At 45.2% G+C, this 15,833-nt stretch overlaps 1 long non-coding RNA gene across 1 annotated transcript in view; it reads right to left on the reverse strand.

Annotated features, from left to right (window-relative positions):
• Positions 1-1,697: 1,697 nt before the first annotated feature.
• LOC122436469 overlaps positions 1,698-15,833 on the reverse strand; it is a 36,700-nt gene continuing 22,564 nt past the window's right edge. Inside the window, exons 2-4 of the long non-coding RNA XR_006268019.1 lie at positions 6,495-6,759; positions 4,613-4,801; positions 1,698-2,935 (exon numbers count right to left, since the gene is read on the reverse strand). This is a non-coding gene — a long non-coding RNA (uncharacterized LOC122436469). The remainder of the gene's footprint in view (positions 2,936-4,612; positions 4,802-6,494; positions 6,760-15,833) is intronic.

Consider the following 15,833-nt stretch of genomic DNA (forward strand, 5'->3'; position numbering starts at 1 on the left):
GTCTTCTGTTGTCTGATGAGATAGGACTTCTCACTCAAAGTTTGCCCCCACTCCCCACAAACATGGGCCTTCTCCCGTGTGTGTCTTCTGGAGTCTAATGAGACTGGACCTCACACTGAAGCTCCACCCAGACCACTCACAAACTGGGCTTTGCCCCTGTGTGTTCTCTGGTCTCTAATGAGAACTGATTCTAACTGAAGCTTCACCCACACTCCCTACAAACATAGGGTTTCTCCCTGGTGTGTGTCTTCTGCTGTGTGAGGACACCTGGCTTCTGACTGAAACTTCGCCCACTCTCTCCACAAACGTAGGGCTTCTCCCCTGTGTGTGGCTTCTGTTGTCTGATGAGATAGGACTTCTCACTCAAAGTTTGCCCCCACTCCCCACAAACATGGGCCTTCTCCCGTGTGTGTCTTCTGGAGTCTAATGAGACTGGACCTCACACTGAAGCTCCACCCAGACCACTCACAAACTGGGCTTTGCCCCTGTGTGTTCTCTGGTCTCTAATGAGAACTGATTTCTAACTGAAGCTTCACCCACACTCCCTACAAACATAGGGTTTCTCCCTGGTGTGTGTCTTCTGCTGTGTGAGGACACCTGGCTTCTGACTGAAACTTCGCCCACTCTCTCCACAAACGTAGGGCTTCTCCCCTGTGTGTGGCTTCTGTTGTCTGATGAGATAGGACTTCTCACTCAAAGTTTGCCCCCACTCCCCACAAACATGGGCCTTCTCCCGTGTGTGTCTTCTGGAGTCTAATGAGACTGGACCTCACACTGAAGCTCCACCCAGACCACTCACAAACACGGCTCCACACCTGTGTGTTCTCTGGTCTCTAATGAGAACTGACTTCTAACTGAAGCTTCACCCACACTTCCTACAAACATAGGGTTTCTCCCTTGTGTGTGTCCTCTGCTGTGTGAGGACACCTGGCTTCTGACTGAAACTTTGCCCACTCTCTCCACAAAATTAGGGCTTCTCCCCAGTGTGTGGCTTCCCTGATCAGAGGGGAATTCTGACTGAACTTTGCCCACACTCCCCACAAACATGGGGCTGCTCCCCTGGGTGTGTCTTCTGGAGTCTGGTGAGACTGGACCTCAGACTGAAGCTTCACCCACACTCTCCACAAACAGGCCTTCTCCCCTTACTGTTGCTAGTCTCTAATGAGAACTGACTTCTAACTGAAGCTTCACCCACAGTCCCTGCAAACATAGCGTTTCTTTCACCCCTCCCCTCTGTGTGTACACTGGTGTGTGAGGACACCTGACTTCTGAGACTTGGCCCACACTCTCCACAAACATAGGCCTTCTTCCCAGTGTGTGGCGTCTCTTGTTTGATGAGATGGGACCTCTGACTGAAAGTGGGGGCCTACACTCCCCACAAACATGGGGCTTGTCCCCTGTGTGTCTTCTGGGGTCTGATGAGATTGGAACTCACACTGAACAGTCACCCACACCCCCCCCCCGGCCCAGACAGTGCTTCTCCCCTGTGTCTCCTCTGGCCTCTGAGAACTGACTTCTACCTGATTCTTCACCCAGACTGCCTACAAACGTAGGGCTTCTCCCCCGTGTGTCCTGTGGTCTCTGAGACCTGACTTCTACCTGAAGCTTCGCCCACACTCCCTGAAAACACAGAGTTCTCTCCGCTGGGTGTGCTCTGGTCTGTGATGACCCCTGACTTCTACCTGAAGCTTCACCCACACTCCCTGCAAACATGGGGTTTCTCCCCGGGGTGTGTCTTCTGCTGTGTGAAGACACCTGCCTTCTGACTGAAACTTTGTCCACACTCCCCACAACATGGGGCTTCTCCCATGTGTGTGTCTTCTGGAGTCTTATGAGACTGGAACTCACCTGAAGCTTCACTCACACCCCCAACAATCAGGGTTTTCCCCTGTGTGTCCTCTGGTCTGTGAGAAATGACTTCCAACTGAAGCTTCACCCGCACTCTCTGCACACTTAGCGTTTCTCCCCTTTTGTGTGCACTCTGTTGTGTGAGGGCACCTGCCTTCTGTGACTTCGCCTACAGTCTTCACCAACACGGGGCTTCTCCCCTGTGTGTGTCTTCTGGAGTCTGATGAGACTGGACCTCACACTGAAGCATCACCATCGTACCCCAGAAACAGGGCTTCTCCACTGTGTGTCCTCCGGTCTCTAATGAGAACGGACTTCTAACTGATGCTTCACCCACACTCCCTGCAAACATATGGTTTCGAACTGGTGTATGTGCCTTGCTGCGTGACGACACCTGCCTTCTGAGTGAAACTTCGTCCACACTCTCCTCAATCATAGGGTTTCTCCCGTGTGTGTCTGCTATTGTCTGGTGAGATGTGACTTTTGACTGACTTTTGCCCACGCTCCCCACAAACATAGGGCCTCTCCCCTGTGTGTGTCTTCTGTTGTCTGATGAGATGGGACTTGTGACTGAAGCTTTGTCCACTCTCTGCAAACATAGGGCTTCTCCCATGTGTGTGTCCTCTGGTTGTGATGAGACTTCACCTATCCTTGGAGCCTTACCCGCACTCTCCATACTTGACTCTTATAATCCCTGAGACCCCTGCCCCCATGAGTAATTTGCCTGTTTCTTCTACATTCAGTTTCTGACTTGTGCTGGGCTGTTATGTCATTCTCTCATGCACCTCAGAACTCCCCATTTGTCTTTTGGGTGAGTAGGAAGAGGCCATTGAAATCCTCTTCAGCCTTATGCAAAATGTGAGGCCTTTCAGCAAAGGATGGGGACTTTTCTTGCCCTCTCGTTGCTCCAGTTTGTCACTCGGGCTATGTAGATCAGAATAGCACAGCTGCTGATTTTGATCGCCTGGGCAGGGATCCTCTGGTTGGAGGTGGTCTCTTGCAGATGGTCTCAGGAGGATCTGAGTGGAATTTTTGACTTGAGAAGGCCAGAGAGCTGGATACACAGGGTAGACCTTAGGCTTTGGTTCTGGTGAAAGAGGAAGCTTTTAGTCAGGTAGCTGGTTTGCCATGGTACGGCCTGCCCCACTGATCATCTTAGTGTTGACAGTGCACGATTTGTCTCCCATCAAGTGTGCCTTTACAGTCCTCTTTTCCATTCCATTCTTATTCTCTACAACTACAGAAATCCAGGAAGCCTGTGTTAATGGCCTTTTCTACATATTACCCAGACTAGGGACCTTGCAGTAGCATCAGAGGCAGTGTCTCTCCTGATAGAGGTGGATCTGCAGGGACCTTTCCCTGTGTGTATCTGAAAAGTGATGTCACAGTGGCCATAGGTATTTTACCCTACTAAGAGATAAGACTCTTGGTGACTTAGGTGGAATCTCCCTGAAGGGCTCCCTGTGAGGGGAAAGAGACTGTTAAGTTAGGAGTGCCTGGCCTGGAGCTCACTGCATATGGGAGGCAACACAGGGGGTGATTAGAGCAGGTGTCAGTAAAACTGAATTTGAGACTCCTTGTTCAAAGAGTAGTCTTTGTGTTGATCTCTGCAGGAAGTGGGTTTCAGACTGGATGAGACCAAGAGGCCCAGGTCCCACTGACTACAGGTCTCTGGCTCCTGCTACCCCAATTGTTTCATAAATTGCTCCTCTCTGTTTTCCGTAAATCATAAAATAAAGATGTGTCCTTTCTCAAGCTCACCAGTACTCACTCCTCATTTATTTCACTCAGTTTTAGTCCATTTAACATGCACTAGGAAGCCCTGGTTAAAAATACATCTTCAATCAGACTCCTCACACCCTCACTCCCATGCATCTTCAGTCAGCCCACTCTTCCCTCATGTCTGGAAAGGAACTGACCTCTGAGGGTACTCCCTGCTGCTGTCTCTTTCCAAAAATGAGCTGCAGCATTGTCTTTGCACAGAAACCATGCCACTTGCAGCTGAAAGCTGCACGGTTGCTCTGTCTCCAGGAAGACCCCTGGGGGCCTGCACGTGGACATGGATGCCGAGGCTTTGGTGTTCCATCCAGCCTCCTTCCTCTCTCTCTGTGCTTGCTCCTGCTATCACTGGCATGACTTCTCTTCCCGGCCCTGTGGCTGCGCCACTGGTTGCTCCGCTGCCGGGAATCCTTACCCAGAAGTGTCATCTCTGCAGAGACCCTGCCCCACCATCCTCCACCACACCCAACCCTCTGCTCATACTGACCCAAGGCACTGTTCCTGCACTGGTCTTCCTCAGAGCACCAGCCCCTGTCTGGTATGAAGCCAATGCTGCCCCAAGGGAGTAGTTCTGTCTGTTTCAGTGCGTGGAGCCCTGTCTGGCACAGAGTATGAACTCACTTGACAACAAACTGAAACAGTACTGAATGCAAATCATTGTATGCATGTCACTCAGATATGTGTAGGAAATGAGGAAGAAACAGGTAAAGGTGAGAGGGCTGGTATGTGCTAGAAAACTTGCTTTTCACTTACACGCCTTTCAGCAGAAAGTGTATTACACATTTTTTTGCATGAAATATTGAACATTAGAACTAACATTTTTAATATAAACAATTTTCCTAACAGTCATATGAAATAAAGCAAATTCTGAGGCATTTTAGTTGCAACTTGACTGACTCTAGACTGGATTGTACTCTGCTTCAGAATTGGACCAAGGAGGCTCCCCAGGACGTGATGGAGGCACTGGAAGAGGGGTGGCACTCACCTTTCCCAGCCACGAGCTCGCTCTTTTCCCTGCTGTCCTGCTTCATGCCAAGTTCCTTGCCACACTCGTCTGCATATCAGACCTGAAGTTCACAGCCCGGCTGACCACCTGGCAGATTTGGTAGAAGATCTGCCATACTGCAAGGCCATCAGGTTCTGCTCCTCGTCGTCCCAGGCACAGTTCACATACCTGGGGTATAGGCCAGGAAGGGGAAAGAAACCACAGGAGACGAGTCCCCTCCACTGTCAGACCATGCCCAGCTCCTTGCCTTCAGGCTCTGAGGCCACCATGGCTCCCACCACCCCTCATAGGGGCCTTCTGTTCACACCTTCGACCAGGCCATGTGAATTCCCATTTCCAGATCCTGTTTCTGACCCTCTTCCTGGTTGGAATGCTTTTCTTTCCTTACCTAATTAGCCATTGTCCAGGGCCCAGTTCCAGACTTGTCTCCACCTGGACTGTCCGTAAGACTGGTGATCTCCAGCTCCTCTAAACTCTAAACTAAGTTCTCCTTCGTTCCACAGGACTTGGTGCTCCTAAGCTAGCATGCACCACTCAGCACTCTGCCCAGCCTGCCTTCTTTCCCGAGGCTTTTCTCCAATCTCCCCACATGTATCCAGGGTCCTATTCACTTGCCCACCCCCTCCCAAGGACACTTGGAGAGTGCTCTGACGTAGTTTGAGACACACAACAGTAAGAGTTTGTTCACTTTCTGCCTGCCCTGATGAAAGGAGAGGCACTCAGAAAATGGCCATGCTCATGGCCATCTTGCCCTCCGCTATTGCTTCCCAGGCCTCAGGGCCCTCTTCTCACTGGAACAGAGCCTGGAGAGGTTGTTGCCCACATGGACTCAACATCTCCCATGTTAGATTACCCTGGTGCTCTGGAGTTATTAAAAAATATAAAAATTAAGGTTACTACTCCTAAAACCGATTGGCTGAAGTCTGTCTGCAGTATGTTCTCCAAAAGAACATGGGTTGTGTGATCTGCTTCAGTAATGAAGTTCACTGTCTAAACTGGGACACAGAGTGCTTGGTAAGTGTCAATTAAGTGAGTTAAAGTATCCCTGGTGAATCTAAACTCCTCAAGTTGTTTTCAAGTACCTCAGTTTTGTTGAGAATATAGACCTATTTTGAGAGCACAAGCTATATTTTTCTTTCTAATGTCTTTTGAAATTAAAGAGCATGATATGGAGGGAAAAGAGGAAAGAAGATGTGAAAGCTAGTGAGGGAGATGGGTTGAGAAGGAAAGGGGTGTGGGCTTGAGGGAGGAACGTCGTCTACAAACTGCAGACTCACTGCACTCACCTCATCCAGTTGACCAAAGGTGTGTCCTTTCCACCCACATACTCATAGTGGTTTCTCCCTTTGGTAAGCTGAGTGTCAGAAAAGAGATACAAGCTTTCTTCTCTCTTTGATTTTTTTTTGGCAGCAAATAATAGAAGAGGTATTTCCCTCTGCTGTCACTGATGCTCTTCAGCCTGCATGGATTCAACTGTCAGTCGAACCATATGGTAAGCTCTTTAATCATCATTTCAAGTCTGAGTCTACTGAGATTGAAGGCAAGGGCTCCACAAGTGAGGAGTCACTTCTGTATTCCTGTACAACTGTCTCCCACCTCTCCTCTGATCTTTAGATAGAAGCCCTCTGTGCCTATACACTGATAGACATCCTATGTGCCTGTACCGCTGTCTCCCACCTTCTTCTGATCTTTAAACAGAAGTCCTGTGTTCATGACCAGTGCACACAGTACACAGGGCTGACTGTGTCATTGATGACCGTGTCATCATCATTTGCACCCTTGCATGTAGATATGAAGTACCCCCACTACCACACACAACCGATTAGAGGCCAGAGGACAGGGAAGCAGGGTTATTTCTCACCAGCCAGGAGCATCCACTGTTAGCGGCCTCTTCATCGTCTGGCCCTCTTAGGGGTCAAAGTGCAGGCCCAAAGACAGATCAGATGCTTCGCTCCACGCTCCAAGCCCAGCCGCAGGGATGCCTGATGGTCTGATACTTAACCCAGGGGGCAGAGTGAGGGCTGAGCATTTGGCGTGCACATTTTCCACTGCAGAGTCCTTTACAAAGGTCGGGGGCCTGTGGGCAGCACAGCTGTCAATCAAGAAGTTCTGACACTCCTCACAATCTGGAGACGAGAGCAACAGAGATGAGGGGAGGTATAGTTATGCTGCTGGTTGTAAAGACCTTCAGAAAGAACTGGGACACTCATAGCATTTGGCCTCGATCCTGTACCCCAAGTCATAGAGAAAGGGTACGATTGGGGTACAAATGGTGAGGTGAGGCTACTGTACCAAGGCCTTATAACCCCTTCTCTGTGAATGGGCCAGCGGGGTCGTCATCCTGGGGCCCTCTGACCTCTTAGTACACATGGCCCTTTCCTTCTCATAGACTATACCTCTTCACTTCAGTCTCCTTTCTTCTGAGTTCTAAGATGGAGAACAGAAGTGAAGCAAGGCTGGTGGGGCCTGGAGAGTTAGCCCTTGTTTTATCACAAAGTGTGAGATCTCCTACTTGTCCATCTACACACTTTGCCAAAACTTTTTTTTTATATTTATTTTTCAAACTTTTACTTTTATATTTTTAAGTTTCAGTGTTACATTATTTATTTATTGGCCACGCTGCATGGCTTGTGGGATTTTAGTTCCCCGAACCAAGAATGGAACCCCCACCTCCTACAGGGGAAGCATGGAGTCTTAACCATTTAACCATCAGGAAGCCCATTCTCCCTTTTAACTATGGTTCAGGAGACAGACGTGCCACACTGAACACAGATGCCCAGTTCAGTGTTAGCTTCCTGTGCTTCCCATTTGTAGGTTTAACTTCCCAACCTTCTTCCATAGGAAATAGTTCACCAACACATTTACTCAGAAAATACATGTGAAGGGCACATGACACATAAGGCAATGAGCAGAGATCTGGGCGTAAACACTAACAAAGCAGGGTCCCTATTATCACAGCTGGATTTATTGGACTACTTGTAGTGTCAGCAGTTTTGCATTTAATGGAATGCTTTCAAACACTGTATGAGTTATGTATTCTCACCTCCACTTCACAGATGTGCAACCAGGACCTCAGAAAATGTATAACATTTTCCAAAGGCCTTAAACCAACACCTACCCAAAGTCCACACCAGACACCCAGGCCATACTTATTAGCTTTTCTACAGGGATAAGAGGAACTAACTAGAGGAACTCCCCAGATTTTCTCTTGCCAAATGTTGTCTGGGGTGCTGTCCAGGGGTCCTTGATTCTCTGGGAGGGGGCACTGGTTTCTAAGCCTGCTTGGAGCCATTTGTATTCAGCAGCTTTGCTGCTCATAGCAATTTCCTCAAGCTAGATACCTTAATCAATAGTCACCTGGACATTCCCTTCCACGTGAGTAAAAGACAACAGGCATTTCTTTAGTTCTTTAGGATATTATGAAGTGTTTCACATGCATAATTTGCAGTACAGTTCAGTCGCTTACTCGTGTCCAACTCTTTGTAACCGCATGAATTGCAGCACTCCAGGCCTCCCTGGCGTCCATCACCATCTCCCGGAGTTTGCTCAAACTCATGTCCATCGAGTTGGTAATGCCATTCAGCCATATCATCCTCGGTCGCCCCTTTTTCCTCCCAGCATCAGGGTCTTTTCCAAGGAGTACTCTTCGCATGAGGTGCCCAAAGTCTTGGAGTTTCAGCTTCAGCAGCACTCCTTCCAATGAACACCCAGGACTGATCTCCTTTAGGATGGACTGATTGGATCGCCTTGCAGTCCAAGGGACTCTCAAGGGTCTTCTCCAACATCACAGTTCAAAAGCATCAACTTTTCAGCACTCAGCTATCTTCACAACCAACTCTCACATCAATACATGACCCCTGGAAAAACCATAACCTTGGCTAGACGGACTTTTGTTGGCAAAGTAATGTCTCTGCTTTTTAATATGATATCTAGGTTGGTCATAACCTTCCCTCTAAGGAGTAAGCATCTTTTAATTTCATAGCTGCAATTACCATCTGCAGTGATTTTGCAGCCCCCCACCCCCGCCCCCAAAAACTAAAGCCTGACACTGCTTCCACTGTTGCCCATTAATTTACCATGAAGCGATGGGACCAGATGCCCTGATCTTAGTTTTCAGAATGTTGAGCTTTAAGCCAACTGTTTCACTCTCCCCTTTCACCTTCATCAAGAGGCTTTTTAGTTCCTCTTCACTCTCTGCCATAAGGGTGGTGTTATCTGTATATCTGAGGTTATTGATATTTCTCCTGGCAATCCTGATTCCAGTTTGTGCTTCTTCCAGCCCAGCGTTTCTCATGATGTACTCTGCATATGTTAAATAAGCAGGGTGACAACATACAGCCTTGACATACTCCTTTTCCTATTTGGAACCAGTCTGTTTTTCCATGTCCAGTTCTCACTGTTGCTTCCTGACATGCATATAAGTTTCCCAAGAGGCATGTTAGGTGGTCTGGTATTCCCATCTCTTTCAGAATTTTCCACAGTTTACTGTGATCCATACAGTCGAAGGCTTTGGCATAATCACTAAAGCATAAATAGTTGTTTTTTTTTTTCCCTAGAACTCTCTTGCTGTTTCCACGATCCAGTGGATGTTGCCAATTTGATCTCTGGTTCCTCTGTCTTTTCGAAAACCTGCTTGAGCATCTAGAACTTCATGGTTCATGTATTGCTGAAGCCTGGCTTGGAGAATTTTGAGCATTACTTCACTAGCGTGTGAGATGAGTGCAATCATGCGATAGTTTGAGCATTCTTTGGCATTGCCTTTCTTTTTTTTTTCCCATTTATTTTTATTACTTGGAGGCTAATTACTTTACAATATTGTAGTGGGTTTTGTCATACATTGACATGAAACAGCCATGGATTTACATGTATTCCCCATCCCGATCCCGCCTCCCACCTCCCTCTCTACCCAGTCCCTCTGGGTCTTCCCAGTGCACCAGCCCCAAGCACTTGTCTCATGCATCCCACCTGGGCTGGTGATCTGTTTCACCATAGACAATATACATGTTTCAATGCTGTTCTCTCAAAACATCCCACCCTTGCCTTCTCCCACAGAGTCCAAAAGTCTGTTCTGTACATCTGTGTCTCGTTTTCTGTTTTGCATATTGGGTTATCGTTACCATCTATCTAAATTCCATATATATGTGTTAGTACACTGTATTGGTCTTTATCTTTCTGGCTTACTTCACTCTGTATAATGGGTTTCAGTTTCATCCATCTCATTAGAACTCATTCAAATGAATTCTTTTTAACGACTGAATAATATTCCATGGTGTATATGTACCACAGCTTCCTTCCCCATTCGTCTGCTGATGGGCATCTAGGTTACTTCCAGGTCCTGGCTATTATGAACTGTGCAGCGATGAACATTGGGGTACACGTGTCTCTTTCAGATCTGGTTTCCTCAGTGTGTATGCCCAGAAGTGGCATTGCTGGGTCATATGACAGTTTGTATGGAAATACAAAAAGCCTCGAATAGCCAAAGTAATCTTGAGAAAGAAGACTAGAACTGGAGGAATCAACCTGCCTGACTTCAGGCTCTACTACAAAGCCACAGTCATCAAGACAGTATGGTACTGGCACAAACACAGAAAAATAGATCAATAGAACAGAATAGAAAGCCCAGAGATAAATCCATGAACCTATCTTGGACACCTTATCTTCAACAAAGGAGACAAGGATATACAATGGAAAAAAGACAACCTCTTCAACAAGTGGTGCTGGGAAAACTGGTCAACCACTTGTAAAAGAATGAAACTAGAACACTTTCTAACACCAGACACAAAAATAAACTCAAAATGGATTAAAGATCTAAATCTAAGACCAGAAACTATAAAACTCCTAGAGGAGAACATAGGCAGAACACTCTCTGACACAAATCACAGCAGGATCCTCTATGACCCACCTCCCAGAATATTGGAAGTAAAAGCAAAACTAAACAAATGGGACCTAATGAAACTTAAAAAGTTTCTGCACAACAAAGGAAACTATAAGCAAGGTCAAAAGACAGCCCTCAGATTGGGAGAAAATAATAGCAAACGAAGCAACAAAGGATTCATCTCAAAAATATACAAGCAACTCCTGCGGCTTTTTTATTCCAGAAAAATAAATGACCCAATCAAAAACTGGGCCAAAGAACTAAACAGACATTTCTCCAAAGAAGACATACAGATGGCTAACAAACACATGAAAAGATGCTCAACATCACTCATTATCAGAGAAATGCAAATCAAAATCACAATGAGGTACCATTACAAGCCAGTCAGGATGGCTGCTATCCAAAAGTCTACAAGCAATAAATGCTGGAGAGGGTTTGGAGTAAAGGGAACCCTCTTACACTGTTGGTGGGAATGCAAACTAGTATAGCCGCTATGGAGAACAGTGTGGAGATTTCTTAAAAAACTGGAAATAGAAATATATATTATTTTCTTTGTTTCATTTAATTAATGTGCTTTAATTCCAGGTTACCTACTTTACAATTTTGTCGTTTTTGTTTTTTGGGTGGTGGTGGTGTTTTGCCATACATTGATATGAATCAGCCCTGGGTGTGTACGTGTGTCCCACCCCCGCCCCCCGAACCCAATCGCACCTCCTTCCACACCCCATTCCTCTGCACTTTCCCAGTAAACCAGCTTTGAATGCCCTGCTTCATGTAATGAATTTGCACTGGTCATCTATTCGACATATGGTAATAAACATGTTAAAATGCAGTTCCCTCATATTGTCCCACCTTCAGCTTCTCCCTCATAGTCCAAAAGAATATTTAACATCTGTGTCTCTTTTGTTCTCTTGCATAAAGACTCATCCTTACCACATTCCAAATTCCATATATACGTGCTAATATACTATATGGGCACTTCTGCTTCTGGTTTACTTCAATCTGTATAATAGGCTCCAATTTCATCCACCTCATTAGAACTGACTCAAATATGTTCTTTTTTATAGCTGAGTAACCAGCCGTCAAAAAGAATTCATTTGAACCAGTCCTAATGAGATGGATGAAACTGGAGCCCCTTATACAGAGTGAAGTAAGCCAGAAAGACAAAGAACATTACAGCATACTAACACATATATATGGAATTTAGAAAGATGGTAATGATAACCCTATATGCAAAACAGAAAAAGAGACACAGAAATACAGAACAGACTTTTGAACTCTGTGGGAGAAGGTGAGGGTGGGATGTTTCAAAAGAACAGCATGTATACTATCTATGGTGAAACAGATCACCAGCCCAGGTGGGATGCATGAGACAAGTGCTCGGGCCTGGTACACTGGGAAGACCCAGAGGAATCGGGTGGAGAGGGAGGTGGGAGAGGGGATCGGGATGGGGAATAAGTGTAAATCTATGGCTGATTCATATCAATGTATGACAAAACCCACTGAAACGCTGTGAAGTAATTAGCCTCCAACTAATAAAAAAATTAAAAAAATATATATATATATAGCTGAGTAACAATTCATTGTGTATATTTACTACAACTTTCTTATCCATTTGCAAACTGATGGACATCAAGAGTGCTTCCACTTCCTGAATATTGTAAACATTTTTCCACTTAACATTCAAGTACATATCTCTCTTTCAATTCTGTTTGCCCTGGTGTATATGCCCAGATGTGGGGTTGCTGGGTAATATGGTAGTCCTATTACAAGTGTTTTAAGGAATCTCCACACTGTTCTCCATAGTGGCCAAAGTACCTTGCAGCCCTACCAACAGTGTAAGAGGATCCCTGTTTCTGCACACCTTCTCCAGCATTTATTACTTATAGATTTTTTGATGGCAGCCATTCTGACCAGTGTTAAATGGCACCACATTGTGGCTTTTATTTGTATTTCTCTGTTCATGAGTGATGTTGAGCATCTTCTCATGTGTTTGTCAGCCATCTATATTTCTTCTTTGGGAAAAGGTCTGTTTGGCCATTTTTTTTTTTTTTTTAAATGGTCATTTATTTTTCTGGTGTTGAGCTGCATGAACTGCTTGCTCATTTTGGAGATTAATTATTTGTCCGTTGCTTCATCTGTTATTGTTTTCTTTTATTCACAAGGGTGCCTTTTCACCTTCCTTGTGAGCGAAAGCTTTTTAAGTTTCACAGAACAAGATAGTGGAGTAATAGGTGAACATGAAATGTATCTCTCTCCATGGATACGTCAGGAAAACCTTCAGACACAGACATGCATGAAGAACACCAGCTGAGAATGGACAGGAGGAGCTGACCAGAGGACAAGAAGATATAGAATCATGTAAAGTTATCAGAATGAAAGAACTAGGAGGAAAACCAGGAGTGTTAGCAGGACATGACCTGCTCAAGGTGGATGGGGGAACTGAAGCAAGGGTCCAATCCCCACATCAGGGTAACCGTCTGAATCAGAGAGGAAACATTTAAGACTGCCACTGAAACAGCTGTACTGTGGCAGCCTAAACAGAATGAGAAATCAGACAGTCCTTGCCACAGCCATACACACCCTGGACAACAAAATGGGTCCCCTGGACCCATGCCTGGGACCTGGAGTTTGGGGACTGTGAAGGAATCACAGGATGAGGGCCTATATTGACTGTGGAGAGACAAAGAGAGGGGATGTAAGGGAGGAGCCTGTGATGGGAAATGCTTGTGTAGAAAAGCCTGGCAACCATGGAAGCAAGGCAAATACTGCTGAGTCACGTGTAGGGGGGTGAAGGCATCACTATAGATTCTCTCTCCCCACACAGCAGCACTGGCAACTGAACAATAGAGAGGCTGGCACATCAAGAGCCTGACACACTAAACTACAGATAGGACCCCACCCAGGGTGTCCTTTTATGTGTCTGATGCACAGATCTACTGAATAGTATCCCAGGCAGAAGGTCCCTCTATGTGCCTAACCACATGGAGCGACAGAGAAGGAACCCAGGCAAGGGAGCCCTCTACTTGCCTGAGTGGGCAGAATCCCAGAAAATGACTGGTCAAAGAGGCCGTCTGATCGCCAGCTACAAGAGGCTCAAAGAAAGACTTGATAGGGCCATAATTCCTGTGGTGGAGGCAGTCCGTGTCCCTGCAACACTTGGAACCACCAGAGTGTCCTCAAGCCAATCAGCTATGCCACCTTCATTCTCAATACTCACTAGGTCAAAGCTGCCACGGGCAACACATATCTTGCGTCTATGCACTCAGGATCATTCGGGCAGTTTCCCACTCTTTTAGGCCCAGTAGACTGTGCCCCGTCAGACTTTTTCTGTCAGATGGGAGAGTGGTCTCCAGGCAAGAATACTGGAGCATATTTATCAATAATGGTTGCCATACCTTTCTAGAGCACTTTATTTCCTTCTGCCCTAACTGATAACTCCCCTCTGAGTAGCTGGTGCTGCCAGGATCCCTGGGACTCAAGCAGCTGTACCACCTCCACACCTAGCCCTAATGGGACAAACACATGTCCTCCAGGTCAGCCCCAAAAACAAACCCTAATGGCCAACCCGCATGCTGAGTTGGAAATAAAATCACAATTGAAACCCATGGGAAGAGGCTGTGGAAGAATAGACAAAAACCTCCCACCAGCTGTACAAGCTGCAGATTAAATCCACATGATCAACTAGTCAGACTCTGTGTCTAAGGAATATATAAAAGGTAACTGATAGCTCCCACAAAAGAAACCATACTGGTTCTGATAGCTGTGGGCATTTGAGCCAAGAACACACAGGAGTAGGTCCACATTGGAATCTGAGCTGCCTCCACAGCAGATCCAGAGATCAGCAGAGTGTTGGAGGGCATCCTAGGGAGGGGAGGTGAACTGTGACTCCCAGTGAGGGAAAGGACTCTGACAGCATTCACTCAAGAGAAACGTTTCTCTTTCTTATATTTTGACTTGTTCTGCAGGTCTTTCAGAATTTCTTTTTTTCTTCTCCCCCTGCCCCACCGCATCCCCTGTGTTGTAGTTGTTACCTTTTTTTTTTTTTTTGGCAATATGGAATCTAATTAAGCTTTTGAGGGTTTCTTTTCCCCAGTCACTCTGTTTTGTTGTTGTTGTTGTTATATACCTCTTCCTCTACGTTGGCCTTGGTAGTTTTATAGAGTTTGCCTTTCTCTTTCTTCAAATTTTAATTTTTAACCCTAGGATTATTTTCTACATTTACTCCTTTACTTGCTTTTCCTACTGTTCTTTCCCCCTTGCAGTTATCTTTAATGTGTATAAATCTTCCTTATCAGCCTCTATTTAACTTTGCAAAAACTATACTTTCATTCTTTACTTCCCTTTCCTCTCAATGTGTATGTTAGGCTCATTTTCATGGCTTTATTCCTCAATTGGCCCTTTGCTTTAGCTTTGTTTTCCAGTCCATGTTGTATTTGGTTAATTTTGTACCGGTGTATTTTTTTTTTTCCCTTTTATTTTTGAGGGAATGTTTTGATTTTGCTTGTGTGTCAATATGTACATGTATATATTTAGTCACATTTTTTATTGTTACTATAAACCTCTGCCTCTACATTGGGCTTTGGCACTTCTGTGGAGTTTTCCTCTTTTCTTTCATCTTCTTCTGTTTTTGTTTTTTCTTATTAAAATTTTAATTTTTTAAAACCTATCATATCTTCTCACATTCATTCATTTTTCTTTTCTATAGCTCTTTGCCCCATGCATTTAATCTTCAATGTATATAAAATTTCTTCATCTAATGCTATATAACTTTGCCTTTATATTTTTTTCTTTCTTCGCTTTTTTTTCTTTCCTCTAAACATATGTAAAATTTTATTTCATTGCTTTATAACCCACTCAACACCCTGCTTTAGTCTGTTTTCCAGTTTGGTTAGTTTTCTTAACATTTTAACATAACTTTTGTTTGACAGTTTTACCAATTCAATCTACTGTACTTTATTTTTTTGAACTGTTCTGACTTTGCTTATAGGCACATAAGTAAATGTGTATATTCCATTTTATTTAATTATTATGTGTCGTATCTTAAAACTGCCTTTTGTCTGGGATTCATCTTTTGTTTCTTATTTTTGGACACTTGTTTGATCTCACATAATGTCGTAACAAACCACTGGTGGAATCGTTATTTCTGACCAGAGATCAAGCCCTGAGCCATTGGAATGGGAGCACTGATTCCAAAACCCTATATGGTCAGATAATGCACCTTACTGAGTATTAAACAGAGAGAACTTACATAAACTAAACCACTTGAATACAAGACCCAGCATCACCCAAGAACAACCAGTGGTAGCACCCTCTGCAGGACTC

The sequence above is a fragment of the Cervus canadensis genome, chromosome Y (genome assembly GCF_019320065.1).
Source record: "Cervus canadensis isolate Bull #8, Minnesota chromosome Y, ASM1932006v1, whole genome shotgun sequence".
Classification (NCBI taxonomy): domain Eukaryota; kingdom Metazoa; phylum Chordata; class Mammalia; order Artiodactyla; family Cervidae; genus Cervus; species Cervus canadensis.